Raw genomic sequence first — 18,523 nt, 5'->3', positions numbered from 1 at the left:
GGCTACCTGGTAACTGTTAGCAATTATAGCTTTATCAAAAGTCACAGTTTGCCCCAAATGTAACTTGCAAGTCAAAAAATCCAACCTCGATAGGTTTTGTGCAAGTGTGCGGCGCTACATCATACAGGCTTCTGGACCACTCTCAGTAACCAGGTCTGGGTTGGCACCACTGCATTCTTATAGCTACATCCCTAGCTAGACCCCAAGCGATGCCAGTCTGCAGTCCGTAAAGCTTTGTAATTCAACAGATGAATGAAAATTACATAGCAATGATCAAGAATGAGGTCTGGCGAGGGGATATCACCAGGTGTAGAGCTGACAACGGGGTCTGATGGTGGGATGTCACCAGGTGTAGAGCTGACAACGGGATCTGGTGGTGGAATGTCACCAGGTGTAGAGCTGACAACGGGGTCTGGTGGAGGGATGTCACCAGGTGTAGAGCTGACAAAAGGATCTGATGGTGGGATGTCACCAGGTGTAGAGCTGACAACGGGATCTGGTGGTGGAATGTCACCAGGTGTAGAGCTGACAACGGGGTCTGGTGGAGGGATGTCACCAGGTGTAGAGCTGACAACAGGCTCTGGTGGGGAGATGTCACCAGGTGTAGAGCTGACAAAAGGATCTGATGGTGGGATGTCACCAGGTGTAGAGCTGACAACAAGGTCTGGTGGTGGGATGTCACCAGGTGTAGAGCTGACAACGAGGTCTGGTGGTGGGATGTCACCAGGTGTAGAGCTGACAACGGGATCTGGTGGTGGAATGTCACCAGGTGTAGAGCTGACAACGGGGTCTGGTGGAGGGATGTCACCAGGTGTACAGCTGAGAGCAACGTCTGGTGGGGAGATGTCACCAGATGTAGAGCTGATAACGGGTCTGGTGGGAGGATGGTACCAGGTGTAGAGCTGACAACGGGGTCTGGTGGTGGGCTGTCACCAGGTGTAGAGCTGACAACGGGGTCTGGTGGTGGGGTGTCACCAGGTGTACAGCTGACAACGGGGTCTGGCGAGGGGATGTCACCAGGTGTACAGCTGACAACAAGGTCTGGTGGTGGGATGTCACCAGGTGTAGAGCTGACAATGAGGTCTGGCAGGAGGCTGTCACCAGGTGTAGAGCTGACAGCAGGGTCTGGTGGGGAGATGTCACCAGGTATAGAGCTGACAACGGGGTCTGGTGGGGGGATGCCCCCAGGTGTAGAACTGACAACGGGGTCTGGTGGTGGGATGTCACCAGGTGTAGAGCTGACAATGGGGTGTGGCAGGAGGATGTCACCAGGTGTAGAGCTGACAACGGGGTCTGGTGGGGAGATGTCACCAGGTGTCGAGCTGACAATGGGTCTGGTGGGGGGATGTTACCAGGTGTAGAGCTGACAACTGGGTCTGGTGGTGGGATGTCACCAGGTGTAGAGCTGACAACGGGGTCTGGTGGTGGGATGTCACTAGGTGTAGAGCTGACAACGGGGGCTGGCTGGGGGATGCCCCCAGGCATAGAACTGACAACGGGGTCCAGTGGTGGGATTTCAGCAACCAATCAGTAAGGGACATCACAGCAGTTTGGGACCTCCCAGATTCCCCTGTGGGCTATGTGATATTATTGTATCTTGACGCCACCAGATGCTCGGTGTTTGACAGGGTTTGGATGCAGGAACGCCCTTGTCACACCCCTAGCTCCTGATTGTTGACTTCTCAAAGGTCCTAGCAGAACAGTGTGTAGTGATTTTTGCCTTGATGGCTAGGTATTTGTGCACCTGTTAGATTTACGGTATTCGCTGAAAAGGGTTGCATGTAACAGAAAAAATGTCAGCCTAACCGCAAAACATCCGTAACCCTAACCCTCCTGGCAAAGCAAAAGTCATGCCACTGTTATACCGGACAACAGGCTGCTTATTGATGTGAGGGGGAGTTACTGTGCAGCCCGCAAGCAGATCTGAGTCGGTCCCACTGGGGCTCTTCACCGGTTACATGAGCGGAGCAACGGCTCTGCGCTTCCTCCTTGGCGTCCGCTACAAGGGAGCAGAGCCAATCATCATGACACTGCGGCCGGTGGGGACAGTGACAAGGGCCCCGGTAAGGGGAAGGCACAGTCACTGCATCGCTGCTGCCGGGGGGGCGCTGCCTCCGCGGGGGACAGTGATAGCGGGAAGAGTGACAGGGAGAAGCCACCGCCAAGGGGAACCCACCGCTGCCGGGGACACAGGCGGCAGTGCAGTGTTGGCCTCAGTCAGCGAAGCGCTGCTGCCGGGAGGCCGCAGACGCTGGCGGCTACAGTGCCACCGGGAAGAGTGACAGGGAGAAGCCGCCGCCAAGGGTGGCGACACTTCCGCCAGTGCATCACTGCTGGGGGGAGGCCACGGTCGCCTACAGTCACAGCGGGTCCAGCAGCAGACACGATATACTCACTTGAGGAGACCGCTGTGCATTGCTGAGTTCCAGGACCTGCTGTGAGGGGGACAAATAAGAGCCTTTCAGGAACGGGGTGTCAACCCCCTGTCAAACACCTAGTATCTTGACACCACCCACACTTCTGGTGGCGTCAAGATACAATAATACCTGTCCATGTTATTGGGAGATGGAGACCATCCGGTGTGTGCTTTCAGGATACCTTGTAGACTGACAGAACATGGGCTACGAAGCCTTGTATGAGTTGTGAAGGCATCACACTCATCTTCTGCCCTCGCTCAGGAGGTCTCGCAGGCCATTGGGACATCCGTTAGTATCAGAATCCTCCTTAGGTAACGGCATGTGAAGGGTTACCATGGATGAGTGGCTGCACACAATATCACAGCAGTGAATGCACAGCGGCGCCTTGGAGTGATGGACTGTAAATGGGTGGAAGCAAGTGTTGTGGACAGATGAATCAAAGTATAGCATCTTCAGATCGGATGGCTGCAGTTGAGTGTGGCGGTTGCCTGGAGAGCGGTTTCTACATGCTACAAACAGTGACGTTTGGAGGAAGTTCTGTTATGGTGTGGGGGTGCTTCTGCTGGGAGGGACTAGGGCCATTGGTTATAGTGAAGTCCACCCTCAACACCAATGGGCTGAGAGACATTCTGGACAATGTGGCATCACCTACCCTGTGGCAGTACTGTGGTCTCTACCAACGTGGCCAAGCACCATGTCATATGGCATGCAGTGTGGAGGAGCAGAATGTCTGCAAACTTCATTAGCCAGCCCAAAGTTTGGATCTCATTCCCACTAAGCATTTTTGAGACCAACTAGAACGCCGTATCCGTGCCTGTTCAACATGCCCATCATCCCTTGCATCACTGTTTGAAGCTCTCCTCGAGGAATGAAGGCAAATCCCTCCACACAACTATGGGAATTTGGTGGAAAGTAGCCTATGAGGGTTACTGCAGTCATTGAGGCCAAAAGTGGCCAACACCGGACTCAAAAATACTAATAAAATTTAATTTCATCCTCTTCCATGTCCCAATACTTCTGTCTTCTGCCTCATTGGTTTTTTGCCTTCCTCTGGATCAAGAAGAAGGGGATGGGGGGTGGAAACAGTCTGAACTAGATGGACATTGTCTCCCTTCAGCCTAACATACTATGTTATTATGTATCACAGTGTATTTGAAGCTGCTGCTGCCACTTCCTTGCTAGAGATGGCAGAGCTGCCCTTACATTCTTCTCTTACAGGCATGAGATAAGGAAGTGTGTTGAGTAATCCGGGGTGTGTGCTTGCTCTGTGGGGACCTCCTAGCTCTTCGGTAGCAGAGAGGAGGAGGAGCGCCGGCACACCTGCCCACTGCCACATTCCATCGCCACACTCCAACAGACAGCACCAGCGAAGGAGATTACAGGTAAGGCTCCTTATGTCACTGTATACTGTGCCAGCAACATTCATTCTCCCTTTGGATCCAAGTTTTGAGCTGCCTCGATGTAAACCGCAGTTGGCATGGCTGCGCTGAACATGGAAGACTTGATACTTTAGAGTCAATATTGACTTTTGAAGCTTTACATTGTGACATGTCGATGGTGGCCACAAATTGTCTACAGCTTCCGCAAGTTGCTGTGGTTTGCTAATCTTGCATAGCTGTAGGCTGAAGAAAAGAAGACAGTGCAGAAGGGCGGCGGACGTGTAGTGTCATGGTTTCTTATTTACCCTCCTGCTGGTTTACTTCGCCTTGGGGGATTAGTTTCTTGAGTCGCACTGACTTGCTGTCGGGGTATGTTGGGAGTTGTAGTTTTGCAACAGCTGGAGAGCGACCGGTTGGAAATCATGATTATATATAATGTGATATCTTATGTCGCCATATAGCGCACTGGACAGTATGTATCGGTTCTTACTTTTGGGATATAGGTGTATATATAGTTTATTGCACACATTACCCTGTAACAGGTGGTTGGTGCTTTTGATTACATTGTAATTTGCAGCTGTTTGTTTGTTCTGTGATTAGTCGCAGGTATTAACTCATTCCTTCCCTATGTTCATAGAGCAGTTTGTCATAGGCAGAAGGGATCATTTATAGGGGGCTGCTTTATGTTGCCCAATACTGCAGTCATTCTGTACTCTCTCATGTTAGTCTATATAGGTGACATGAGCCATGGTGGCTTATTGGACATGTGCTACACCATGCAGAGCTGATACTTTGTATCTACCATACTAAACAGTGTAACAAGGGTGTCTTCCGCATTAGTCTCCTGATACTGTTGCATATGCAGCTGCACGGGCTTGTTGAACATGTAGGCACAAGCAAAACGGAAACTTTGTATCTAATATACAAAGCACAAATACCAACTTTATGCCCTGGGTTAATGTGCCAGGGGTTGTGTTGTAGTGGTTTCACCCTCTAGGTCAAAGGGTATACAGGTGAGTTTTTAGCTGTACTAACAGTTGAACAAGAGAGCTGCTCCAATACTTTATATCTATGATGCAATATACAAACAGGGGCGTCTTCTACTTGATGCCAGAAGTTGTATTGTTGAGATTATACCCTCTAGCAAAACGGATACAGTATCCTGATATCTAGCATGTAATGTTCAAAACAGCAAGAGCGTTGCATGTGTAATGCCCTGGTCTATTGTGCCAGTAGGTAGTTATGTTATTGTATCTCCCTTCACCCATTAGATATAAGGGTATATAGGTGAACTCAGCTGCACCGGTTGTGGAAAGAAGAATGTATCAGTGCTGAACATGGAAGCTCAAGTAAAGCTGATACATTACTTTGTATCCATCATGCAATGTTCAAAACAAGTGCATTGCATGTGTAATGCCCTGATCTATTGTGCCAGTAGTCGTGTTATTGTATCTTCACCCTCTAGTTAGGATATGTTGGTGCGTTTAGCGGTGATGGTTTTGAACAAGAAACCACTGATATGGCTGCTACTTTGTATCTATCTTGCAGTATACAAATAACAAGGCAGTGTTTGCTCTTATGCATGGTTTAATGTGCCAGCAGTAGTATTGTTGTCATTTCACCCTCTAGCTGTAAAGGTATATAGATGACTTGAGTTGCTTTGGCTTGAAGAACATATGAAGACTCAGGCAAAAGCTGATACAGGACTTTGTATCTATCATGCAATGTTCAAAACAACCAGAGCATTGTATGTGTAATGCCCTGATCAACTGTGCCAGCAGTTATGTTAGTGTGCCTTCACCCTCTAGTTATAAGGGTATACAGGTAAGTAGAGCTGCACTGGTTGTTGAAACAAGAAATCACTAACGGAGCTGCTATTTTGTATCTATCATGCATTATATAATTAAAAGGAGTGTGTTATACTTTAAGCATTGGATTAACCCTTTCCAATCCAATTTGTATCCTGGTTTTCCTAGGGGGCTTACTCTTTTTCTGCCATTATACAACAGCGCTATATGCTGGCTAAAGCTAGTACTGCATGAGGTGACACGTTGGATAGGCTCCGATAGCAGAGAGGCTGGCAATATACAGTAAGAGAACCCCGACGGACGTCTTCCAACATCGGAGCTGTACAGCCTTAAATCATAATGTCTTCAGAGGTCAGACAGTGGATTGGAAAGGGTTAATATATCAACAGTGCTATTGTTGTGATTTCACCCTCTTGGTGTAAGGATATATAGGTGAGTTCAGCTGCATTGGTTGTTTATTATGAAGGCCCAAGTAAAGCTGATACAGTACCTTGTATCTATCATGCAATGTTCAATAAAACAAGAATGTCTTAACTTGATATGTAACGCATCATAATAATTTAACTACAATGTAGTACAATGGTGTAAATCAATCTACCAGCCATGTTAACAATTGCTCCATCAGCATATGTAATGCCATGATCTCTTGTGCCAGCAGTTATGATACTGTGTCTTCACCCTCTGGGTATAAGGGTCTATAGGTGAGTTTAGCCCACCAGTAACATGGCTGCTACTTTGTATCTACCATACAGTATGGAAATAAGAGGGATATGTTATACCTGATTTCATAGTCTGATATGCCAGACGTTGTGTTGCTGTGTCTTCACCCTCTACATGTAAGGGTACATAGATGGGTTTAACTGCACTGGCTTTTAAACATGAAAAAACTAAAAGAGCTGCCAGTTTGTATCTGCAATGCAATATACAATAACAAGGGCTTCCTGTACTTTATGCTATGGTATAATATGCCAGCGCTTGTATTGTTGTTATTTCACCCTCTAGCTGTAAGGGTATATAGGTGACTTATACTACAGTGGCTTGTTGAACATCTAAGCAGACAGATACATTGTATCTTCCATGCAGTATACAGAATAGCAAGAGTGTCTTATGTTTTTGCCATTGAATAATGTGCCAGTAGATGGCTATGTGTTCTCACCCTCTGGCCATGAGTGTATATAGGTGACATGAGATGCACTGGCCGGTTGTTGAGCATGTATTGTATTGGGCAGTTGATACTCTATACTTGTATACATTGCATACAAAGTGATACAAGGTTGATTATGTACCTACATCACATACCTATATCATTTGTCACCTTCTAGGAGATGTCCAATATAGGACCCCCTCATTTCCCTATTCCTCTCCACCATGGTCTGTAGAGGTAAAGCAATGTTGAGATTGCTCGGGGATCGTCAGGCAGATTTCATTGCGTTGTATGGGGTCTGCATAGGTGTGTTGTGGGGTCTTACTTTCCAGTTGAGGTCTTGTATATCATATGTGTGCAGTTTAGAGAATTAGGCCCATTACTCTGGAGATGAAAGGGTGCATGTCCCTATAGGCAGCGGGATGAGGAGTTTCTATAGAGACTGCCTGTGTGGCAGATGTACTAAGACCTCTGTGCCCCCCATAATACCCAGAGTCACCTGTGAGTACGGCGATCAATAAACAGTATCATATAGTGTGGAGGAAGCTCCAGCATGACAATGCGGAAGACCGAGGCGGAGGACTGGAGTTAACTACTTCACTGCTGAGGGCCTCCTACTGCATTTCTATTCTGTACCTTTACATAAATCACACATTATAAGATTAGCTACTTAGCTCAGCAGGCTGTATAACTCCCAAAGATCGTATCACACACAGTTATCTTAGATACAACAGCTCAGCTGACAGTATCACACTTGATAGGAGAAGATATAATCTGCTGAGTTTCTGTATCTAATCCTATGTGTGGTACCGTGTCTCAGCAAACAATATTGTGCATAACACATTTAGATACAGAAGCTCAGCAGTCAGTATCACACGTGATGGGATTAGATACAGAAACTAGTAATTAGTATCACATGATGGGATTAGATACAGAAGCTCAGCAGATAGTATCATACATGATGGGATTAGATATGGAAGCTCAGCAGTCAGTATCACATGTGATGGGATTCGATACAGAAACCCAGCAGTCGGTATCACCGGTGATGGGATTAGATACAGAAGCTCAGCAGTCAGTATCACACATTATGTGATTAGATGCAGAAGCTCAGCAATCAGTATCACACACGATGGGATTAGATACAAAAGCTCAGCTGTCTGTATCACAAGTGATAGGATTAGATACGGAAACTCAGAAGTCAGTATCACATGTGATGGGGTTAGATACAAAAGCCCAGCAGTCAGTACCACACACGATGGGATTAGACACAGAAGCTCAGCAGTCAGTATAACACATGATGGGATTAGATACAGAAGCTCAGCAGTCAGTATCACATGTGATGGGGTTGGATACAGAAGCCCAGCAGACAGTATCATACATGAGGGGATTAGATAGGGAAGCTCAGCAGTCAGTATCACACGTGATGGGATTAGATACAGCAGTTTAGCAGTCAGTATCACACATTATGGGATTAGATACAGAAGCTCAGCAGTCAGTATCACACATTATATGATTAGATACAGAAGCTCAGCTGTCAGTATCACACATGATTAGATTAGATACAGAAACCCAGCAGTCAGTATCACACATAACCTCTTCTAAGGCTTCCATCCTGTAGTGCCATGCGGTAACATTACATGATGTGTTGTGTGCCGCAGTAACAATGAATGGGTGGGTGTTGCGTTGTTACATTGTATCACACAGCAGTCGCTACTTTGTGTCTTTCTCTATTTATACTTCCTGTTTCACAGAAACCTTCATCTAAACCAGCAGAGACCTAAATATAACTTCTGGGTAAAGCCTGGGATGTATGCTGAACCCAACCGCCAGCTGCGCCCGCAGCCGCCAAACCGGCTCATCAGAACCCGCGCAGAACTCAGACATACATAGCAGATGCGGCACATACATGCGGCTCCCATGGAGGCGGTTCAGCCTCCGGGCGTCTCACGTTCGCGGACAGTTCAGGTGGTTCTTGGTTTGGGGGGATGCAGGTTGCCAAACAGAAGCCGTGGCTCCCCAACATCATGCGTACAGCCCGAGGGTACGGCTGAAGGTGCGTTCACACGGGCGAGCGCCCTATCGGTCTGAGTTTCATGGCACATTTGCAATCCTGCGATTCCTACCGCGAGTGTGATGCACATTGCAAGAAAATATTATTTTTCCGAAGGCAGTAATGGCGGATCCTGACACGGCGTTGCCCAAGTATAGGACATGCAACAATTTTTCAATTTTGGTCCGATAGAAGAATCGCCCATGTGAATAAACCTATTGAAAGCAATGTGGTTTTTCTCAGGCGTGATATCGGTCGCACGTAACGCTCGCCCCGTGTGAACGCACCCTGACATGTTCCAATCTTCGCCATCTTGTCAAGTTGCACCCAGACCAGAGTGATCGAGGTGGCACTGAAGGTCCTTGTGCCATACCAGGGCAGCAGCACTATAGATGGCATTAGGGGGAGATTTGCTTTAGATTTTGCACTACAGCTTAACCCTTTCATGACCAAGGATCATTGAGGCACATTTTGCAGATCTGATATTCCCACAAACGACCATAGTTTTTCTTTTGAGATAGAAGCCCCAGGCTGCCATGACACCCAGACAGCGCCCTCGCCATCTTACCATGGGGTTCTGTTCAGGACATTTAAATGCCACTGTCAGAAATCACAGCAGCATTTAAAGGCTTAACCACTGCGATAAGAGCTTGTGGGTGTCAGCTGTCAATGACAGCCCCATACCTGCCATGCATGGGGCAGGTTTGGCGCATGAGCCCGTTCTGTATACAGCATATACAGTGGACTGCATGCGGTACATCCAGTATATAGCACATGTGTGTATATAGCATGGGGATGACGGGAAGGGGTTATGGGTGTGATCTCTGCAGGATTTGGACAAGGTACAGTACGATGTAAGGAAATGGTGTTTTCACCTCTTGAGGCCGCTTTCACACAAGCACCAATCTCTCTCGTGTTTTGTGTGTTGCGAGATCCACAAAAATCGTGCGAATATGAACGCCATTCTTTTGAATGCAGTCATACATGGGAGCCATGTTCTCCCTCACAGTGATGCGGCGAGGAAAAAAATCGTGGCATGTTCTATTTTTTCCGTGTTCTTCGGAATGCCTCGCCTATTGATTTCAATGGGACCTTAAATACATGCGATGAAATCAGTGGGAGACGCTTCTGATCCTCTTCTGCGCCTGAAACCTCCGTGAGAGGCTTGGAATTGTACAGAAGCGATGGGAGACATTTTTGCCTGAAAATCGCCCTGCATCTGCGGGTAAAACGCACGCTGATGAACGTGATATCGGGCCCAGTTTCTTGGCCTGATATCTCGCTCGCCTCGTGTGAAATTAGCGTAAGGACCGCGGCCCTTTTAGTTTTACTTTTTTTCTTCCACCTTCAAAAAGTCCTCACTCCTATCTATCCATCAACGAGCTCACCGTGTAGCACTAGCTTTATAATTGGTCCCTATGGATGCAGCAGACGCACAACTACCGCCAAAGGACAATGGCGCACATCTCCGGTCTGTCCTCGGTGGGTCTAGTAAGGAGGAGCGGTGTAGTAAGGGGACACAACCTCAGCGCTGTTTTGCCGCTGATCTTGTGCGTCTCGGATATAGTTGCGGTCGCTGGGATTTCCTGATGGTACTGTTGCACTCCAGCTGTAGGAATAGCATCGGGATGCGTGCGCACGTCATGGCGGAGGCAACCTGACAATCAGGAAGGAATGTGCAGCCCCAGGGCAATCTTGTCTCACTTCCTTTGTGGAGGTTAGCGGCAGCTGGAGGGTTAATGACTATTTCACGAGCCGCGGGAGCCGTAGAGTTGTAGATGAAGTCTTTGTGAAACTTCTTTACGGGGTTATAACTTTAGGTACATGAAGCTACTTTTTAATAAACTTTCAGTTTCCTAATTCTTGTCCTAATCTCTGCTTGCTGTCAGCGAATGGGAAGATTTCATATCAAATTCGTATTAATGGGACCTGATTAACGTTCACAGACAAAATCTAGAAATGGCTGTAGGAGTAGAGATGCCATGAAGGACCCAGAAGTGGCAGCGGGTCCTCGAAGAAGAACAGTCCTTAATGCGCTGATTCTGCAACTCCCTTAGACTTCAATGGAGAGGGCTGAGAGGAAGCGGTCATTGACACTCTATGACACTCTTCAGGCATTGATAGAACGCCCCGGTAATGAGCCCATTTTCTTTACCAAAACTGCAAGAAAACCATAGAAGTGTTTAATGTGTCCCAGGAAGTCAGGCAACCTCCCCTACAAGTCTTCAATGTGTCCCAGGAGGTCCGCCAAGCTCCCCTAAAGTCTTCTATGTGTCCCAGGAGGTCCGCCAAGCTCCCCTAAAGTCTTCTATGTGTCCCAGGAGGTCCGCCAAGCTCCCCTAAAGTCTTCTATGTGTCCCAGGAGGTCCGCCAAGCTCCCCTAAAGTCTTCTATGTGTCCCAGGAGGTCCGCCAAGCTCCCCTAAAGTCTTCTATGTGTCCCAGGAGGTCCGCCAAGCTCCCCTAAAGTCTTCTATGTGTCCCAGGAGGTCAGCCAAGCTCCCCTAAAGTCTTCTATGTGTCCCAGGAGGTCAGGAACTTCCCCTAAAGTCTTCTATGTGTCCCAGGAGGTCAGCCAAGCTCCCCTAAAGTCTTCAATGTGTCCCAGGAGGTCAGCCAAGCTCCCCTAAAGTCTGCAATGTGTCCCAGGAGGTCAGCCAAGCTCCCCTAAAGTCTTCAATGTGTCCCAGGAGGTCAGCCAAGCTCCCCTAAAGTCTTCAATGTGTCCCAGGAGGTCAGCTAAGCTCCCCTAAAGTCTTCTATGTGTCCCAGGAGGTCAGCCAAGCTCCCCTAAAGGCTTCTATGTGTCCCAGGAGGTCAGCAAGCTCCACAGGTGCTCATAAACATCAGCTCAGACTTGTCTGTAAGACAACTGCCTGCAGCAGGATCCTCCCCCCAGTCGCTCTGTCTACAATGATAGGCAAGATTTCTACATTGTACTAGGAGCTGCCAAAGTTCATATAGATGCACAGCGAGGGCATGATGGGAGTTGTAGTTTTTGCTACATAGTCCCAAGTTGGAGACTATTGATGCACACTAAGGGAGGGATGAGTTAGCCTGCAGGACGCACCGCAAGACGCAGTGAATTAGGCACCAAAATCCACATGGCTCCGTGCAGATTTGGATGCTGAATTGAAATTTGGCTTCATTTTGAATTCAATTCCACATTGATATCTGCAATGAGACTTGGGGGGGGGGGGGGGGGGGGGTCGGTACGGAATTCCCAGCGGAGGATTAAGGTGTAGATATGGATGCGTATTACCGGCTAATTCCACTTGTGTGAAAGTACCGTAACGCTGGACATGAAGGGGTATTCTGGTAATGGGGCATTTTTTTCAGTTTTCACCCATCCACTGGATCCCAGAACGGGGGACTTGTGTTTACCCCTAATTTCACAGTGCAGGATCCCGTCTCTCATTTCCAGAATGGGTTGCTGGTCGCACATGCACGGTTTTGGCTCCATTTCAATGATGCATGCAGAAAGCCGAGCGCTATGCTCAACTTTCATCAACACCACTCCATTCATTTCAATGGCTGTCTGTCTGCGCCCTTGGGATGAATGGAGTCAAAGCCACGCATCCAGAAATGGGAGAAGGGATCTAGTGGATGGGTAAAAACTGTAAAACAAAAAAAAACATTGTTGGAATACCCCTCTAGGTCCATTGACTCCATTTGGGAAGGGTCATCTGCTTCACGGTCGGTCAGAGGTTGGAGCTACCGTAGTATGTACTATCTTGTAATCTGCTGCACACACTGTATACCGCTATACACAGCCTGACGCCTCTACTCCTCCGCCGCTGTCAATGACTTCCTGTACTATGACCACATTGCATGAAGGAGACACAGTGGCTGCGGGCGCACAAAGGATGTCATTCCTTATACAGACAGGGGGCCGGGGTTACACAGGCCGACAATTGCCCGTAATCACTTGTTTGAGCGACTATTTGGGCAACTATCAGCCCGTCAAAGTGCCTTTAAGCTCTGCGGGGATCTGGGGGAATAAAGTTTATCCTTGAGGAGAGTGCCAGGTTGGTGTAAGGAGTCTTGTAGAGGCCATGCAATACTCCCTGGGAAAATAATATGCAAAGAGGGGATGAGAAGTTCCTCCACAGCGCCACCTATAGGAAGGTAACCTTCTCATTAGTCAGTGCCAGAGCTTCTAACATGCCTTGCAGCTGGACTAAGGGCTCTTATATCACGGGCATCTATAGGATAATCATTCCGTGTAAATGCCGGCGCATCTGAACAACTAAGGAAAGTCCATTCATCGTTCGGATCGCGCAGGCGTGAAACTGAAATAACGATCGGAGTGAGTAAATAGGTAGTCCATCTAAAAACAACTGCCTGTTTACTGTGAATGGAGGCGAGCGGCTGGAATGATCCCCGGGCCCCTCCACCTCCATCCCATGAGCAATGATCCTCCTGTGTGAAGCCCCGCCCTCTCCCCAGCGGGAAGTGCGGGAGATTCTGGTGCCCTACAGGGGGCAAATAAAAGGGCTGGAGACACGGAGGCCGGGAGCAGCAGTGTGGGTGCTGCTGAGTACCACTTCTTGTGTGGCAGTAAAGGAGGGCCGTGGGGTTCGTGGCGGCAGCCAGTGAGTGGGGAGCTAGCCCTGCCCTCATGCTGGGGGATGGCAGCTCACAAGAGACAATGTGCCCTGATGACCCTGGGGCCGAGAGAGACTGCTGGAAGGAGAGGGGTCTCCGTTCTTACAGGGTACTCGGCCCCTGAAAGCTGCTGACAGCACCAAAGAACTGGGAATGGCGAAAGCTGCAGGAATGGCGTAAAAGCGGTCAACACGATAGTCTCCGTAATGTGCTCACACTGACTATGACAGACACTTATGGACTGGGGGTTGTAATTGTGCTGGGACTGATAGGGGTTATAAGGTTTATTGATGCGGTGTGCTATGATGGGGACTGGACACTTCGGGGTTAACAACGCTATGCGAGACGGAAATGTACGTGAGACGCCTGTTCACACCTGCAGTGCATGAGCCCGCAGTGAGGCGGAGCGCTGAGAAACGTAGGATGTACTTTGGCGCCTGCGGTGCATTCAGCCACGAGGAAATGATCCTGCGGACCTTGGAGAAATAGTACAGAGTACGACGCTGGAGTGCGGAGGATTACTACTGAGATGGGAGTCATCGGATCGTACAAAGGGCCTCGTCCCTCCGAGGGAGGTGAGAAATGTCCCCCTACCTACGGTGTTGCAGAATATGGGGCGGAGATACCTGGTATTACTGTGGGACCTCCGGTTTATGTTTACGTAACGCGTAAAGTACATCCAGGGAGTGAAAGCGCTAATTACCCCTCCGTTCAGTAAAATATTCCGGATTTTTATGGCAGCTTGGCACGGGAATGCCATACAGGGAGGGAACGGGTCCCGGGGGTCAGCTGGCAGCTGGGACCCTGCACTGGTGGCCGGAAACGGAGACATCTCTGTTCCCGACAGTTTACCCCTTAAATGCCGTGATCAATGGTAATGACGGCACGTAAGCGGGTGACGGGGAGGGAGCACCTTCTTGTCATCCATGGGCATCCTGCAGTGTGACACGGGGTGCTGATGGATTCCAATGGAAGCCTCATTAAGTCCTCTGCATCTGCCAGGCGTGCCAGCCTATCTGACCCGTCTCCGACAGGTCTGTTGCTAATCGGTGAGAAGTATACTATGCCAGCGATCCAACGATCACATCAAGTCCCTTGGAGGGAAAAAATGCCGATAGCAACCAATCACAGCTCAGCTTTCATTTCATATACCGCTGAGGTAAAATGAAAGCTGCACTGTGATTGGTTGCTGTGGGGCCACACAGATTTTCTTTTGGACAGCTTTCATAAGAATGTGATGCTGGGCTCATTCCAGGATGAACAGGCGGGTCTATCACATAGTGAAATATAAAGATATTATGTCCATTATTCCACATCATGAATGCAGCAATTTTTTTTTTTAAATGTGAAAATTGATATTTTTCATTCACCCATCTCCCAATAAACGCAATAAAAAGTTATCAAAAAGTTGCATATACCCCAAAATGGTCCGAAAGGAAACTACAGCCTATCTCATTAAAAACAAGGCCTTCTAGAGCTTATATGGCGAAGCAATAACAATGTTGCGGGGCGTGGAAGGTGGTGATGCGCATACTATTATAATTTATGTTATTTAGGGCTTTTACTGTGCCAAAGTAATAAGAAATATATAATTAGTTTTTCTCTAATCCTATAGATCAAAAGAATAGTTATTTTCTTATTTATACTGCACAATAAAAAAAAACGATGCCAAAATAGCTGTTTTTCGTCTACCGTGCAAAAAAATGCAATGAAAACCCATCAATTACCACTAGAGATGTGCGAGTATACTTGCTAAGGTACATTCCTCGAGCGAGTAGTGCCTTAGCCGAGTATCTCCCCGCTCGTCTCTAAAGATTTGGGGGGCTGGGAGCGACGGGGGAGAGCGGGGAGGAACGGAGGGGAGATCTCTCTCTCCCTATCTCCCCCCCCCCCCCCCGCTCCCCGTCGCAACTCACCTGTCACCCGCGCCGCCCCCCGACTCTTTAGAGACGAGCGGGGAGATCCTCTGCTAAGGCACTACTCGCTTGAGGAATATACCTTAGTGAGTATACTCGCTCATCTCTACTTGCCACCAAAATGGTATCAACTCATCCCGCAAAAATTAATACCTCCCACCGTTCCATAGGATAGGCCAACAAAATCAGATTACTGAGTCAGCTCCTACCTTACTGAAGGGGCGGCCAGCCGCCCCCTCCTTGTAGTTTAGCAGGTACTAGACAAACGAGCAACAACTTCTTAGTCCCGGAAAACCCCTTTAATACCAATTCAAAAAAATCGCCACCTCAGTGGAAAACATGACAAAGTATTTGCATCCAAGTGAAGAGCTGAGAATCTGCTTGTATTATTGATTGATGGAAAGTCACTTACCTGCGGACTCCTACAAAGATCATCCTGATAGGGCGATCCGCCAATACTCAGGAGTTGCACAATTCCGTGCGCTCCTGAAAAACTGCAGCTCTAGTCAGAAAGTTTTTTTGAGTCTTCACTGTTGTTGTCTCAGTTATGTTCGTTTCTGCACAACTTAATGATCAAGCTAGATAAGCCGGGGGCTTGGGCAGAAAAATGGCAAATGAAGTTCAATGTTGATAAATGTAAGGTTATGCACATGGGCAGGAGAAACGGATGTCACCAATATACACTTAATGGGGTACTGCTGGGAAAAGTGAGATGGAAAAAGACCTCGGGGTACTAGTGGATTGTAGACTAAACTGGAGTAACCAATGCCAGTCAGCTGCTGCAAAGCCTAATAAAGTCTTGGGGTGTATTAAAAGAGGTATAGGGGTGAAGGACGAGAACATTATCCCCCCACTATATAAGGCACTTGTCAGGCCCCACATGGAATACTGCGTACAGTTCTGGACACCGGTGCTCAGAAAAGATGTTACGGTATTGGAGGGGGTCCAAAGACGGGCAACTAAACTAATAAATGGAATGACGGGACTGGAATACCCAGAGAGGCACCAAAACTAGGATTATTCACCCCGGAAAAAAGATGGCTAAGGGGCGTCCAAATAACTATGTATAAATACATGAGGGGACAATACAAGGATCTCTCCCATGATCTGTTTATACCCAGGACTGCGACGGTAACAAGAGGACATCCGCTACGTCTAGAAGAAAGCAGGTTTCATCACCAACACAGAAAAGGGTTCTTTACTGTAAGAGCAGTTAGACTGTGGAACTCTCTGCCTGAGGACGTGGTGATGGCAAAATCCATAGAGGAGTTTAAGATGGACTTGATGTCTTTCTGGAGAGGAAGGATATTACAGGATATAAATCTTAGGTTAATTGTTAATCCGGGTATACAGGCAGGTAGGAGCTATTAGGGGTTGATCCAGGGAACAGTCTGATTGCCATTAGGGAGTCGGGAAGGAATTTTTTCCCCAAAAGGGCTATTTGGCTTCTGCTCTTGGGGTTTTTTGCCTTCCTCTGGATCAACAACACAGGAGGATAAACAGGCTGGACTAGATGGACATTGTCTTCATTCGGCCTAACGAACTATGTTACTATGTAATATGGCCATCTCAATTGCTCCCAGCAGCGCCTTCCTACACCCCAAAGTGATTATGCCACAGCAAGGTAGACTTTTTGAAGGGGCAAATCTAGTTCTTTAAATGGAAGGGTCAAAATATAAACTTCAATAAAAAATGATCTGATTTAATCATTTTTATTGAAATTTATATATTTTTAATACAATTACTCCCTAATTTTTGCCCATTTGTACATACTTAAGTTTAATCTACACAAAATCTATCATTTCCCAGCCTAGCAATACAATCAATCAGAACTATATTCAAACAAATCATAATCTCCCCATCACCAACAAAACAGAGTTGAACTCACACAAACTTCCCCTCTCCTCACCCCTCCACATCCCATCAGCTTTTCTATGATACCTCTATTATATATATAACTCTCCATTATAGATATCCAACCATCTTCCTCAAACTTAGTCAAAAAGCTACTTCTTTCATAAATCCCCTTTCCAAGGATAGAACCCCTCTTATTTTTATGATAAAACCCCCTTCTGTCGGGGCGGCGGCATCCAATGGGCAGTAATCAGCTTCCGCGCCCGATACATTGATATCTGATTCCCAGAAGATTCCCCCATCAAGCCCGTCCACAACACCCGACTCCCTGACCTCCTAAGAAATTGATAAAAGCTATACAATATATTATCATTTGCCTTAGCTTTATGAGGTGGGGTGGGGTGGGGGTGGGGGGGGCGGGTCTGTGGGTAACGTTTGTCCTTGTGGAGAGCACAACAAGAATGTAGAGTCTTATAGGTCATGCAATGCTTGCTGGGAAAAAGCTATGCCAATGAGTGATGGAATAATCCTCCACAGCGCCACCTGTTGGAAGATAGCTGCTCTATGAATCGATATCCTTTTAATAGGTCTTGAACATGAGTAAGGATGTAAATCTGGAAACTCCTATGTAGACAACTGTTTCGGGATTATTGCCCCTCATCAGTGAACATTAAGTTTCTGATTGTCTAAGTGGGTGGCCAACAATGTCCGGAGGGTTGGTGAGGGTTGGTGAGTCTGGAGGGTTGGTGTCTCCTTCTGTGGCATAGTATCCTGAATCTGTGGTTCAATATACCTCCTTATGAGGGTAGTAATGTTTCTGCTTGTAGAAAGCACCACAAGAGTGTAGGTAGCTACCTTCCAATAGGTAGCACTGGATGAGAATTGTCCATTTGTAGTGTTGATTAAACCCAAACAGTTGAATCCTGTTTCTGGTCCAACTTTGCTAAAAGTTCAGTTTGGTGCAAACCCAAACCTTGGGTGTTTCATCTTGGCCGAACCCACTAAAATTCCACCACCATGTTATGCACCATTTTTTATGGATATTGGGGAAGTTTTGGTCTGGTTCGAACTAATTTGGATGGAACCAAAATTTGGGCAAAAATTGTGAATAGTTCGCTCATCGCTACTCATTTGTCTGGTTTTTATCATCTTACAAGTCAGTTGTTCCTGATAGAGGCGGTGGGTATTGGTCAATGGGTCGTTAGTATATTAGGGCCAGGGAAGACTGTAAACCCATAATATATAGACTGTGCCTTGGAATATGGCTGACGCTGACGGCTGCACCACCTGAGGTCAGAGAAAGAACTTAACTATGGAGATCGAAATCACCTGCTAGTCGACCACATGA

At 47.5% G+C, this 18,523-nt stretch overlaps 1 protein-coding gene across 2 annotated transcripts in view; it reads left to right on the top strand.

Moving 5' to 3' along the window:
- Window positions 1–3,718: 3,718 nt before the first annotated feature.
- Window positions 3,719–18,523, top strand: part of PTK2B (protein tyrosine kinase 2 beta) — a 145,082-nt gene continuing 130,277 nt past the window's right edge. For both annotated transcript variants that reach the window (XM_066594737.1, XM_066594733.1), the window contains exon 1: window positions 3,719–3,799. The gene's annotated coding sequence lies outside the window, so the exon portion shown is untranslated. The remainder of the gene's footprint in view (window positions 3,800–18,523) is intronic.

The sequence above is a fragment of the Eleutherodactylus coqui genome, chromosome 1 (assembly GCF_035609145.1).
Source record: "Eleutherodactylus coqui strain aEleCoq1 chromosome 1, aEleCoq1.hap1, whole genome shotgun sequence".
NCBI lineage: Eukaryota > Metazoa > Chordata > Amphibia > Anura > Eleutherodactylidae > Eleutherodactylus > Eleutherodactylus coqui.
The sequence above is the reverse complement of the archived record's forward strand: the minus strand, read 5'-3'. Positions and strand labels throughout refer to the sequence as shown.